General features: G+C 41.3%; 1 protein-coding gene across 1 annotated transcript in view; it reads right to left on the reverse strand.

The window, feature by feature from the left end:
- LOC127640628 (mitochondrial glutamate carrier 1-like) overlaps positions 1–6,210 on the reverse strand; it is a 33,386-nt gene extending 27,176 nt beyond the window's left edge. Inside the window, exon 1 of the mRNA XM_052123293.1 lies at positions 6,120–6,210. The gene's annotated coding sequence lies outside the window, so the exon portion shown is untranslated. The remainder of the gene's footprint in view (positions 1–6,119) is intronic.
- Positions 6,211–13,004: the final 6,794 nt, after the last annotated feature.

Consider the following 13,004-nt stretch of genomic DNA (forward strand, 5'->3'; position numbering starts at 1 on the left):
TTCAGGGGGCATTGACTTTGAAACCCTGTACCATCACACTAATTTGATTGGCTGGCAAAGCTTAGCTCTGACATCATTAAGATTAAGATATACTTTATTGTCCCCGAAGGGAAATTTGTTTTGGACACTGTCCATTCCGTAGCTTTACAGAGACAACACAAAGACAGTTCACAACATTTCCTCAACACATACTTCTCCTGAACGTTCTCTCATATACATTTAGTAGGTACGTATGTATAGTAGTAAACACATTAACCCTTCCATTGGCACAATGCCCATAAAATGCGCAATTAGCATACTGCACACTCTATAGTCCCCATAAAATACACAACTGATATATTCCACATGGCCTATATGATACATCATCATGAATATATAAGCTGGAGCCCAATGTCACACCATCAGGATTTTCCTTTTTCAGGGTAGACATCTCACATGCTCTGAAACCCTTAACCAATGCTTCGCTGTTGATCTTCACCTGATCTAAATGCTGAAAGCACGTCTTTGTAAAGACAGTAGTGTTTCATTAGTGTTTTCCAGTGTTTCATTGGTGCATCCCTCTGTCTGGCGAGCTTGAGCGCTGTTTTACTAACAGTGCTCACTGAGCCTGATTGCGCTCAATGTGAGCAGATGAAGCTCATGACACTTGGGTCTAGCAGCTCGCTTACATTCTGAAAGCTGAAGCCGCTCCTCTCTCCATTCACTTGCTCCGGTACAGTATGAGTTAGAAGTGACATGAGGGGAAAGAGATCGCTTTTTAGGATGGTTTGTCACAGGCTCAAGCCTTGCAAGCCTCCTTTATCGCCATATTAAGAGTTATTTCGTGATTAACCGAGAATTTACCATGGGACCACTGTCCAAAAAACATGGTATGTCCATATATTACATGCAAAACAAATTATTTCACTGTGGTACTAATGTCCAGAAACATGGAATAACCATAGTACAACATGGTATTTAAAAAATAAAACATGGTATTAAAGGGATAGTTCACCCAAAAATGAAAATTATCTCATGATTTACTCACCCTCCTGGCATCCCAGATGTGTAGGACTTTCTTTCTTCTGCAGAACACATATTAAGATTTGTAGAAGAATATTTCAGCTCTGTAGCTCCATACAATGGAAGTAAATGGGTGCCAACATTTTGAAGCTCCAAAATCAAAATAAAGGGATCTTAAAAGTAATTAATATGGCTCCAATGGTTAAATCCATGTATTCAGACACGACATGATAAGTGTGGGTGAGAAACAGATCAAAATTAAGTAATTTTTGTCATAAATTCTCCTTCCTTTCTCCAGTAGGGGGCGGTATGAACAAAGAATGTGAATCACCAAAAACAGAAGAAGGAGAACGTGAAAGTGAAGGGAAAAGGACTTAAATATGTATCTGTTTCTCACCCACACCTATCTTATTGCTTCAGAAGACATGGATTTAACCAGCAGAGTCGTCTGGAGTACTTTTATGTTGCCCTTATGTGGATTTTGGAGCTTCACAATTCTGGCACCCATTCACTTGCATTGTATGGACCTACTAATCTTTGTGTTCTGCAAAAGAAATAAAGTCATACGCATTTGGGATGGGTTGAGGGTGAGTAAATGATGAGAGAATTAAAATATTTGGGGGAACACGCTACCCTTTAACATGCTACCAAGAAACATTTTAGATTTCACCACAGAAATTTTTTGCAAGGTAAACACACACACACACACACACACACACACACACACACACACACACACACACACACACACAGACCAAAATATACAATAAATTGTACTGATTAACATGTTGCTCTTCAGCTAAATGCAGGGATGCAGAGAGACTGAACAGGAAGATAAGGAGAAGAGGAGGAGTAAAAGAAGATAGGGAGATCTAATGAAAGACAGCTGGGTGGGAGGAAGGTAGTAGATGGAGGGAGGGAATGATAAAAGAGAGAGGAGGAGGAGAGAAAAGTAGGTGAAGCCGACCTGAGAATACAAGCAGCTGGTACGGTCAAGAACACTTACAGCAAAGGAGGCATAAACCCAGCTGGAAAATCCAGCTAAAACCAACTTCTGATAGCTGGCTGGTTTGTAGCTGGTCCAAGCAAGTCATTCATCATCTGAATGCTTGATCAGCTGGTTTAACCACTGGTAGTACTGGTTTTGACCTGGTAGACCATCTTGGTCAAGCTAGTTACATGGTATTCCATTCCAACTTGGACAAGCAATACACCAACTACCATGTTCCAAAAACCAGTTGGACCATTTTAAAGGTGCTCTAAGTGATGTTAGCCATTCTGCTAACTTTCACTAGACTTAGCCACTGAATAAGACCACTCCCTCTCTCAAAACTCCTGCCCTCCAAAGACATGTCCGTAAAGTCGAATGTCCAAAAATGACTGACAGGCAGAGATCTCCTCAAAGCCTTGTGATTGGCTAAACAATGATGTCCCTGTTTACAGAGCCTACGGCTGTCACAGAGACAGGTGTGATTTCTCAGGACACCTATTTCAGAAATATCCGTAAGGTTGCACACAATTTCTGTGTGCTATACCACAAAAAATAAATAAAACTGCTAATAGCTCCTTTAAGCTGGTATGACCTGGTTTGTTCCAGTTGTTCTTTCACCACACCTGAATCCAGAATCCAGTAAAAATATTCTCTATTTTGTTTTCCTGCATACCTTTGACCAAACCCCACCCTTCATTCTCTGACCCTGATAACAGATCTAAAGTGTGTGCACTGACTCCAAATGTGTTTAGCCTTTGAAGTTTAATGGAAATCTGGGCCCCTTAAACATTATATCTATCTCTCCCTTCGACTGCTCTCTGCCTCCCTCATCGCCCGCCTGATGATGTAACTGTGGCATAATTTTAGCGAAATGGTATTACGTTGTTCGTTACACGCATCGCGGCAATTCCAGGGTGAAATATCCACTGTGTGGCACTAAAAGTGGGTTACATTTCCTCCCAAACAGATTAGTTTTAAATAAACAAAACGCACCTACCTTCTCTAAACGTCAATCCTAAACATAACCGATAGTGTGAGAAAAAGCATACGTGAGATAAAAAAACATTTCTAAAGCAACCACATCATTTTGTGGTGCTCCTCTGAAACTTTCCGTTCACGTGTCGACTCGCGTGCTCTTCTGGACTCGTACCCTGGTCTTTTGCATCGCAAGTGTTATGTCCTATCAGTTTATCTACCATGCAATTTGATCGCACTTGAACAAGCTTGTAATTGTAGCTGTTTATGTAATGCAAACGTTAAAAGTCATGCGCTATAGTAAAAGTGTTTGGAAGTCAAATAATTGGGCAAAAAGACACCAGAAAGCCATTTATTACCAGAAATCTGCTTAAGGCTCGAAATCAGTGTATGGGTTTACATGAGTTGTGTTCGTATACATGCAACTTGGTCAGTAAGTGGCTTTCTCCACATCAACGCAATTATTATTATTTTTTTGCTGTGTTTGTTTCCTTAACTTTTGCAGCAGAATTGCACTGCAATAGTGGGGATTTCCTCTTATGTAAAACTATGGGATTCCCCAACGTACAAGCGCATATACACGAAAGTGAGGGACAGCCTATATTTTACATTGGTGTGTATATTGTTAATGGGAACAGTTTATGGTGTGTGTGCTTTTCCCACTGTACTCCTAGAAATGCTGAATTCTTTCTGCTGTGTTGACATGTTGTTGGACTCATCCTATGATGTTTGCTCTCCGGTCTGTTCATGCACATGGGCACTCCTCAAAAACCAATTAGAACGCTGCTTATGCATTTACATGGTCACAATAAGCCAGCGCGTTCTCCGGGAGAAACCCAGGTATGTTCAACTGCTTTCTCTTAATCCCTTAAATTACCCCATTTTATAAGTGCATGTAAATGTGGTCACTGTTTATGAACTGATAATCTACCACTTTTCTTGTGATTTGTGTGAAATGTAATAAAAGTAATTGTTGTTGTAGCGCACATGTGTACAACGAGCGATGTAAAAGATAATTCTGCACAATTGTTGGTATAGCAACAAGATAGTGAGTCCAGTCGCTCATCTCTTCTCTTTCTCCACAGGCCTGTCGTCATGGTTTCAGTGTGAGCACTGTGTCTAATCTACAGAGGAGGTAATGTTGTATTGTGCTTCAAATCCAGAATATCCTTAATTTAGCACCTCTGCCCAGGACCCATGTAAACCACTATGCCTTAAACCACACCCTTTTAATGTGACACTGTCTGAAATGTAATGCATAAACTTGGTAAAGATTAGCTAATTTACTTGTGTCCCCATAATTCATATTGCTTAAAAAACATACTAAACGGTGGGGCCTGGGTAGCTCAGTGAGCCAGGTCTCCTAAGCAACCAAATTGTCCCAGTTGCTAGGGAGGGTAGAGTCACATGGGGTAACCTCCTTGTGGTTGCTATAATGTGGTTCTCACTCTCGGTGGGGCGTGTGGTGTGTTGTGCATGGATGCTGCGGAGAATAGTGTGCGCGAACACACGCGCTAGGTCTTCACGGTAACACGCTTAACAAGCCACGTGATAAGATGCGCGGATTGACGGTCTCAGACGCGGAGGCAACTGAGATTCGTCCCCCGCCACCTGGATTGAGTTACTACGCCACCACGAGGACTTAGAGCGCATTGGGAATTGGGCATTCCCATATTTATACTAAACTATGTTTTTTTTTTTTACATGTAAAAATGCAGAACGTTTTTTGTGAGGGGTAGGGTTTGGGTTAGGGTACAGAATATGTAGTTTGTACAGTATAAAAATCGTTATGTCTATGGAGAGTCCTCATAAGGATAGCCGCAAATAAATTCTCCTCACTGTCCTGTAGGTGGCGATATGCACAAAGAATGTGAATCGCCAAAAACACAAGAAGAATGTGAAAGTGGAGATTTATAGTCAAAAAAAGTACTTAAATATTGGTCTGTTTCTCACACACACTTATAATATCACTTCTGAAGATGCAGATTTAACTACTGGAGTCATTTGGATTACTTTTATGCTGCCTTTATGTGTTTTCCGGAGCTTAACATTTCTGGTCACCATTCACTTGCATTGAATGGACCAACAGAGCAGAAATATTCTTCTAAAAATCTTTGTTTGTGTACAGCAGAATAAAGTAAGTCACATCTGGGATGGCATGAGGGTGAGTAAATTACAGAATTTTACATTTTTGGGTGAACTATCCCTTTAAATAGCTTTGCTAGTCCAAGGACACAGTACACAGATGATGATTTATTTTATCAGTGAACTGTCAAAGTGTACAGAAGAAAAAGATAGCAGTAAAGAAATGAACGAGGTCGTTGATGGGAGTCTGCTGCACAGAATCCTGTTCAATTCTATCTCTCAAGAGCGCGCAGGACGCACGAGTGCGCGCACGCCGACGCGTCCTTATGTTGGTGATCCGCTGCATCCTGGCATACCTGTACCCACATACAGTATGTATCAATGCCACCTCTGGGGGCGGATTCCACGGGTGGAGGGGCTTCGCATCCGCGTCCGTGGGCTCGTTTACTCCTGCGGTCATCAGAGCGTATATAGGCTATACATAAATCTCTCCGTATGACTAATATGGAGCAAAGGGGGAAAACCAACTTAAAGCAGTGAAAGAAAACGCATACCGCTAAATGATGAAAAACAGATGTTTGCGTGAAGAACAGATTTCCACTGCACGTTTTACCCGTTATAATCAACGAAGCTGTACATTTGCTGCAAGTCTGCGACGCGTCAAACAAGGACGCGGCATGACAGAATGCTTGCTTAAAAGCATTTTAGTTTTGACGCGTCGAGAAAAACTCGTGCATAACGTTTGCCGGTAGTCTTTCATGTGCGATAGCGGTGACCCTTTGCGTTTCAGACGCGTTCTTGCGTCACGCCGCGACGGGGAATCATGTCTAGGCACATAACGGGAAAAGATCACATTATATATGATCCGCTGTACCGACATCATTTCCGTTATTTCATTTATATATATATAATTTATTTTTATTTTTTTTTATTTTTTATATATATATATTTATATGGACTGCCTTCGCTTTTGCAACACAACAAATATTAACAATAATGCACACACAAAAAATCCCGTGCAAGGAATAAATATAATATCTTTTAAGAGTGTAACAGCGCTACATACCGGATTCCGCTGTTTCCCCCGTTTATTATGGCTTTATCTGATGTGTCTCCTCCGTTGATAGTGTGATAACAGTTAATACTGCCGGTGTTGCTCCCGTCCGTGTGTCTTTGGAGGAAAGGGTGGGAGCAAATGCACGAGGCTGTGTCTCATTTCGAAGGCTGCATGCTAGGTAGGTCGCGTCCTTTGAAGGCTGCAGTATACCGAGTGTCCACCTTTAAACAAACCTCGTTTAAATGAGACGGCCTTGGTAGGACAAACGGAAACGGAACGTAGCATGGTTGCTATGACAACACGCCACTGTTTATCAAGCGCGAGCGCTTTGCGTGAGAAGTCCCTCTGGAAGGAAATGTATGAGGTACATTTTAGGAGAGTTATATTGATGTAAAGAGAAAATAAAATAGATTTTACAGGTGTACTTTTAGTCTAATACTTTATTTTAATTATATATTAATATCTACTGAGGTACTTCAACTTGGGAATTAACATTCCTTGCGGTTGAACATCCTATTTACGGGCAAATTAGCGATATTATTATTATTATTATTTTATATTTCCGTTGAAGCAAAGAATTGTGGGTTGTGAGTGCCCACGAAGGATACACCTCGCGCATCCATCCCGTGAAAGAAGGTCGCATTCGAAGTGTCTGAAACGATGACGTATGCGGTCTTCCAAACGAGCCACGTGACGAGAGTGTTTTGTCGCCGTCTGCTGGTGCGTCTCGGTTACTGCGCGATCTAATATTTTCTCTGCTGTTTAAAGTCAGTATCAGAATGAGCTTTATTGCTAAGTATGCTTACACAAACAAGGAATTTGTCTAGGTGACAGAAGCTTCCAGTGCACAAACAATACAGAAACAATACAGAGATAATACAAAAAAGAATGAAACTGGCGGTGCAATCATTGGCGTACAGGGAGAAGAGTAGAGGGGAGAGCACGCATCCCTGGGGGGCACCAGTGCTGATTGTACATGTGCTGGAATTGAATTGGAAGTGTCCACATGCAACAAAATTGCCCCTATTTATTTTGCTAGCGCACATTACTAGACTTGTTGTAAACAATAACAATACTAGCTTCTTTTAAAGAGTTTAAATCTTCCTCTCTCTGTTCGCGTTTGCTGAGCTTCTTCATCTGCAAATGTATAATGCATAAATTAGCCTACGCCACTAAATCAATTTAGATGGCAATCGATTATAGCCAAACTATGCAATATGAATATATTGATTAGTTCGGCTGGTGTTTTAGGTTGTTAAAAGTTCAAATGAATGCGGGACATAATAGCCTACTGTTAAGATTGTGATGCATTAGATTATAATGATGATCTGATATGATCTGGAAACAATTAAGAGACCACTGCAAAATTACCAGCTTCTCTGGATTTACTATTTATAGATATGTGTTTGAGTAAATTGAACATTTTAGTTTAATTCTATAAAGTACTGTCAACATTTCTCCCAAATTCCCCCCCAAAATATTGTCATTGAGAGCATTTATTTGCAGAAAATGACAACTGGTCAAAATAACAAAAAAGATGTTTTCAGGCCTCAAATGATGCAAATAAAACAAATTCATATTCATTTTTAAACACAACACTGATGTTTTAACTTAGGAAGAGTGAAATCAATATTTGGTGGAATAATCCTGATTTTCAATCACAGCTTTCATCTGTCTTGGCATGTTCTCTGCCAGTCTTTCACATTGCTGTTGGGTGACTTTATGCCACTCCTGGCACAAAAATTCAAGCAGCTCGGCTTTGTTTGATGCTTGTGCCTGTCCATCTTCCTCTTGAACACATTCCAGAGGTTTTCAATGGGGTTCAGGTCTGGAGATTGGGCTGGACGTGACAGGCTCTTGACTGTGTGGCATGGAGCAGTGTCCTGCTGGAATAAACCATCCTCAGCATTGGGGAACATTGTCAGTGTGTTTGTGTGTGTGTGTGTGTGCGCATGTTTTTGTATATATGTGTGTGTTTGTGTGTGTGTGTGTATGTGTGTGTATATATATGCGTGTTTGTGTGTGTGCGCTCGCGTGTGTGTGTGTATATATATATATATATATATATATATATATATATATGTGTTTGTGCATGCGCGCGCGTGTGTGTGTATATATATATGTGTGTGTGTGTGTATATATGCGTTTTTGTGTGTGTGTGTGTGTGTGTGTGTGCGCATGTGTTTGTATATATATGTGTGTGTGTATATATATATGCGTGTTTGTGTGTGTGTGTGCGCACACACACACACACACATATACACACACACAAATACACACACACACATATATACACACACACGCGCGCGTGCGTGCACACACACACACACAAACACGCATATATACACACACATACACACACACACATATATATATATACACACAGCGCGCGCGCGCGCACACAAACACACATATATATATATACACACACACACAAATGTTGGTCTACCTATCATTATGAGGACTTTCCATAGACATAATGGTTTTTATACTGTACAAACTATAGATTCTATCCTCTAAACCTAACCCTCACAGAAAACCTTCTGCATTTTTACATTTTCAATAAAACATTGTTTAGTATGATTTATAAGCGATTTGAATTATGTGGACACTAGAAATGTCCTCATAATAGAAATGCTTTCCAAATCCTGGAACTGAATGAACTGAACCTGGATGACATTTTGATGATGATTATTTAATTCGCATTTGTGTCATTCACATTGTTGCAATGTATCACAATGTTGAATTAAGACCTTTTGTCAGCAAATATGGCACACGTGGCATGGCTCAGAGACAATCTAAATATAAAATAGGGGTACATTTTAGGACACATAACAAAGACAGCAATATTACATGATGTAATTTGTGTGTGTGTGTGTGCTTGCGCAGAAATGACAGTAAAACAAAATATTAGGGATGTTGACTTTATACGATAATAAGTGGGATTAATTATATAAAATATTAAGTGTAAAAAAAAAAAAAAAAAACTATTAAAAATGCCCCTCAGCCAAAAAAAAACCCTTCATGTTTTACAAGTTTCGGGCAGCAGGGGGCAGTAAGCGCATCTCCATCTGAACAGGCATTTATTTTTGGGCCTTTCTCCACAAATTTTGACATATGTGATTAACTGCGATTCATTTGATTAATTAACCAGCATATCATGTATCTAATCGTTTGACAGCCCTACAAATTATTTTTGGTTTGTTGTTACTGTTCTATATAAATCTGACATTATCTTATTAATTGACAAGAGGCTTCTGAAGAGGACAGTCAATGTAATAAAAAAATATCTTGAATCTGTACATTCCTGATGATTCACAATCCGTTCCAGACTGGCATTTTAGGACTTAAATAAATCAGTCCTAAAATGAAGGCATTCATGTGTGATTAACAGCGCCATCTGCTGGTGGGCTCAGCTCCAAACACGCTGCCAGCTCTGATCTGATGCCCACCTGTGCTGGTTTCGGATTTATTCCGGCTGGTCATAGCTGATGCCGATATTTTGGCAATCCTGGTTGAAGCGCATGGAGATGGACAGCAGGCTGGTTTGTATCAGATTGCCACCCTCCAGGTCGCCTCGTGTCAGCTCGCCGTAGCTCCTCCCTTCACAGTCTGAACTCTGTGAATGTGTGAATAATACACACAGCTTGGTTTCATTATAGATTCTAATTCTGATGCTGAAACAGTTTGGAATGATCTGAACACACAAAGCATGGTTAGTATTAAAGGTGATCAATAATTTGTGGAATCCCCAAACTGCAAATGCAGGAACTGAGTTTAGACTTTCCCTGCATTCCAAATGGGATAAATCAGCCTTTGAAGGGCACTTCAAAGGGAGAACAATCATGATAGCCATGCGGTAAGATCGCTTAAAAACAGAGTTTCCCATACAAAATGACTTATAATGAATAAAGTCCTGAATAAATTGTATTTTTGAGCCCCACACCTTTCAGCTCTCCAAAGCTCACACAGTGGATGGTGAAGTATTCAAAGGGAATAGGGCATAGGGATGATCACTTCTAAAAGGAATGCACCCCTTGTATAGAAAGGGTTAGGCATATATACATGGTTCTCAGAAAAATAGCTAATTCCGTTTTGCACCACTTCTTTAATATACAATACACCCTCAGTTTGCGTGCATACACCCACAGATAGCACAAACACCCACTATAATGGATACGATGCAGCGTGCGGTCGTTGCACATAGCGTTGTGACTAGCGCGGTCATGAAAACAGAGCTCTATATCTGTAACAGGCAATCTACTGTATACCCTGGCAACTAAGGGGACGTTCACACCGAATGTGTTTTAGTGTCCACAATGTTTCAAATTAGTTTCAAATTAGATGCACGTTTTAGCATCTCTTGCCATTTTCCAATTGTTTTCCTATGTACACATGTGCTAGGCAGACGTTTTTGACCGTTGCACCCCATCTAAATTTGTCAGTGTCTCACACAGGACTGCAGTGCTTTTTAGACAAAAAAGATGTCTCTAGAAATGCCTGTGCTCTGTTCTATTTGTGGTGCTGCATCTAGCTTTTTGAAGTGAAAGGACGTGTTAGCGGATGCTAGATGAATATGTTCACAGAGCTGGGTAGGCAGTTCAGTAGTGTTAGGAACAGATTCATCCTGTTTTAGATATTTCCAGATGTCTTACAGAAAGTCGGAGGGGACAGTTGGCCATCCACTGACTGTCATGACCTTTTCTTTTATGAGCCACTTCCTCTGGAAGATCACTGGGCACTTCCCCCCTGTAAAACGACACCTAAAGGGACACACGTCTTATTACAAGACACATTGATCTGTAGCAACACTGAAAGGACCACCTTCTCACATATTGCACTAAAACAAAGCCCAGGAACCTGTACATACACATGAAAGAGTCTTAAGGTAGAGTTTTCTAATATTGGACTGGATCACCTGTCCCCCTGCACCCATCTCACCTGTCGTCTCACAGTGCCCTGCTGTGGGTGAGTCAGGCACATGTGAACGAGTGTCTGCCATCTTTACAGTCAGGACAGTCTGAGAACATAATAATTCCCATAAATACTGAATTCTGGCATCATATAACATTCTGTTGAATACTATGTCAATGCCTCTCTCTAATCTGGCAAAAACTGCTCCCACTCCAGCAGGATGCACAACTCAGATGGCTGAGGACCTTCATACTGCTCAGAGAGAGATGCACACACACACACACACACACACACACACACACACACACACAAATAGTTTTGATGGATGCATGGATGGATGGATGGATGGATGCACGGATGGATGGATGCATTGATGGATGGATGGTTGCATGTGTGGATGGATGGATGGATGGATGGATGCATGGATGGATGGATGGATGGATGCATGGATGCATGGATGGATGGATGCATGGATGGTTGCATGGATGGATGCATGGATGGATGGATGGATGGATGCATGGATGGTTGCATGGATGGATGCATGGATGGATGGATGGATGGATGCATGGATGGATGGATGGATGGATGCATGGATGGTTGCATGGATGGATGCATGGATGGATGGATGGATGGATGCATGGATGGATGGATGGATGGATGCACGGATGGATGGATGCATTGATGGATGGATGGTTGCATGTGTGGATGGATGGATGGATGGATGGATGGATGCATGGATGGATGGATGCATGGATGCATGGATGGATGGATGCATGGATGGTTGCATGGATGGATGCATGGATGGATGGATGGATGGATGCATGGATGGTTGCATGGATGGATGCATGGATGGATGGATGGATGGATGGATGGATGCATGGGTGGATGGATGGATGGATGGATGCATGGATGGAGACATGGATGGATGGATGGATGCATGGATGGATGCATGGATGGATGGATGCATGTATGGATGGATGCATGGATGGATGGATGGATGCATGGATGGATGGATGCATGGATGGATGGATGGATGCATGGATGGATGGATGCATGGATGGATGGATGCATGGATGGATGGATGGATGGATGGATGGATGGATGGATGGATGGATGCATGGATGGAAGGATGGATGCATGGATGGATGCATGGATGGATGGATGGATGCATGGATGGATGCATGCATGGATGCATGGATGGATGGATGCATGGATGGATGGATGCATGGATGGATGGATGCATGGATGGAAGGATGGATGCATGGATGGATGCATGGATGGATGGATGGATGCATGGATGGATGCATGCATGGATGCATGGATGGATGGATGGATGCATGGATGGATGGATGCATGGATGGATGGATGCATGTATGGATGGATGCATGGATGGATGGATGGATGGATGGATGCATGGATGGATGGATAGATGCATGGATGGATGGATGCATGTATGGATGGATGCATGGATGGATGGATGGAAGGAAGGATGAATAGATAATATTAGTAAATATTAAGGGATCAAATGTATGGGATTAGAGTGTTCAAATTATGGGGAAAATATTATGGGATTACAGTGTAAAAATGGATGGAAGGATGGATTAAATGATGGGATTATGGGGTAACTTTAAATGGGTACAGATTATGTGATTATGAAGTAAAGGTTATGGGGGAAAATCTATGGGATTATGGGGTACAAATTCTAGATTGAATCTTAATTCAAACATGATTTTAGCTTTTATATCGAACAGTCGAGAATTAAATGAATGAGAGAATTAAATTAAGCCAAATTTGACAAGAGAGTTCATCTGTTGTTGCTGTGTTTGTTATATGCCTGTCTCTGCATGTTCAGTTCTCCATCCTGCTGAAGTGTAGGATTGGTTTTGCCCCCGAGACCAAGGCTTAATTTCTCCACGAGGAGAATCAAGGATTCATTTTCTTCTCATGAGGGGTAAAGACAGAAATAGAGCATGAGTGTAA

Source organism: Xyrauchen texanus, chromosome 49 (genome assembly GCF_025860055.1).
Source record: "Xyrauchen texanus isolate HMW12.3.18 chromosome 49, RBS_HiC_50CHRs, whole genome shotgun sequence".
In the NCBI taxonomy this organism is placed as follows: Eukaryota; Metazoa; Chordata; class Actinopteri; order Cypriniformes; family Catostomidae; genus Xyrauchen; species Xyrauchen texanus.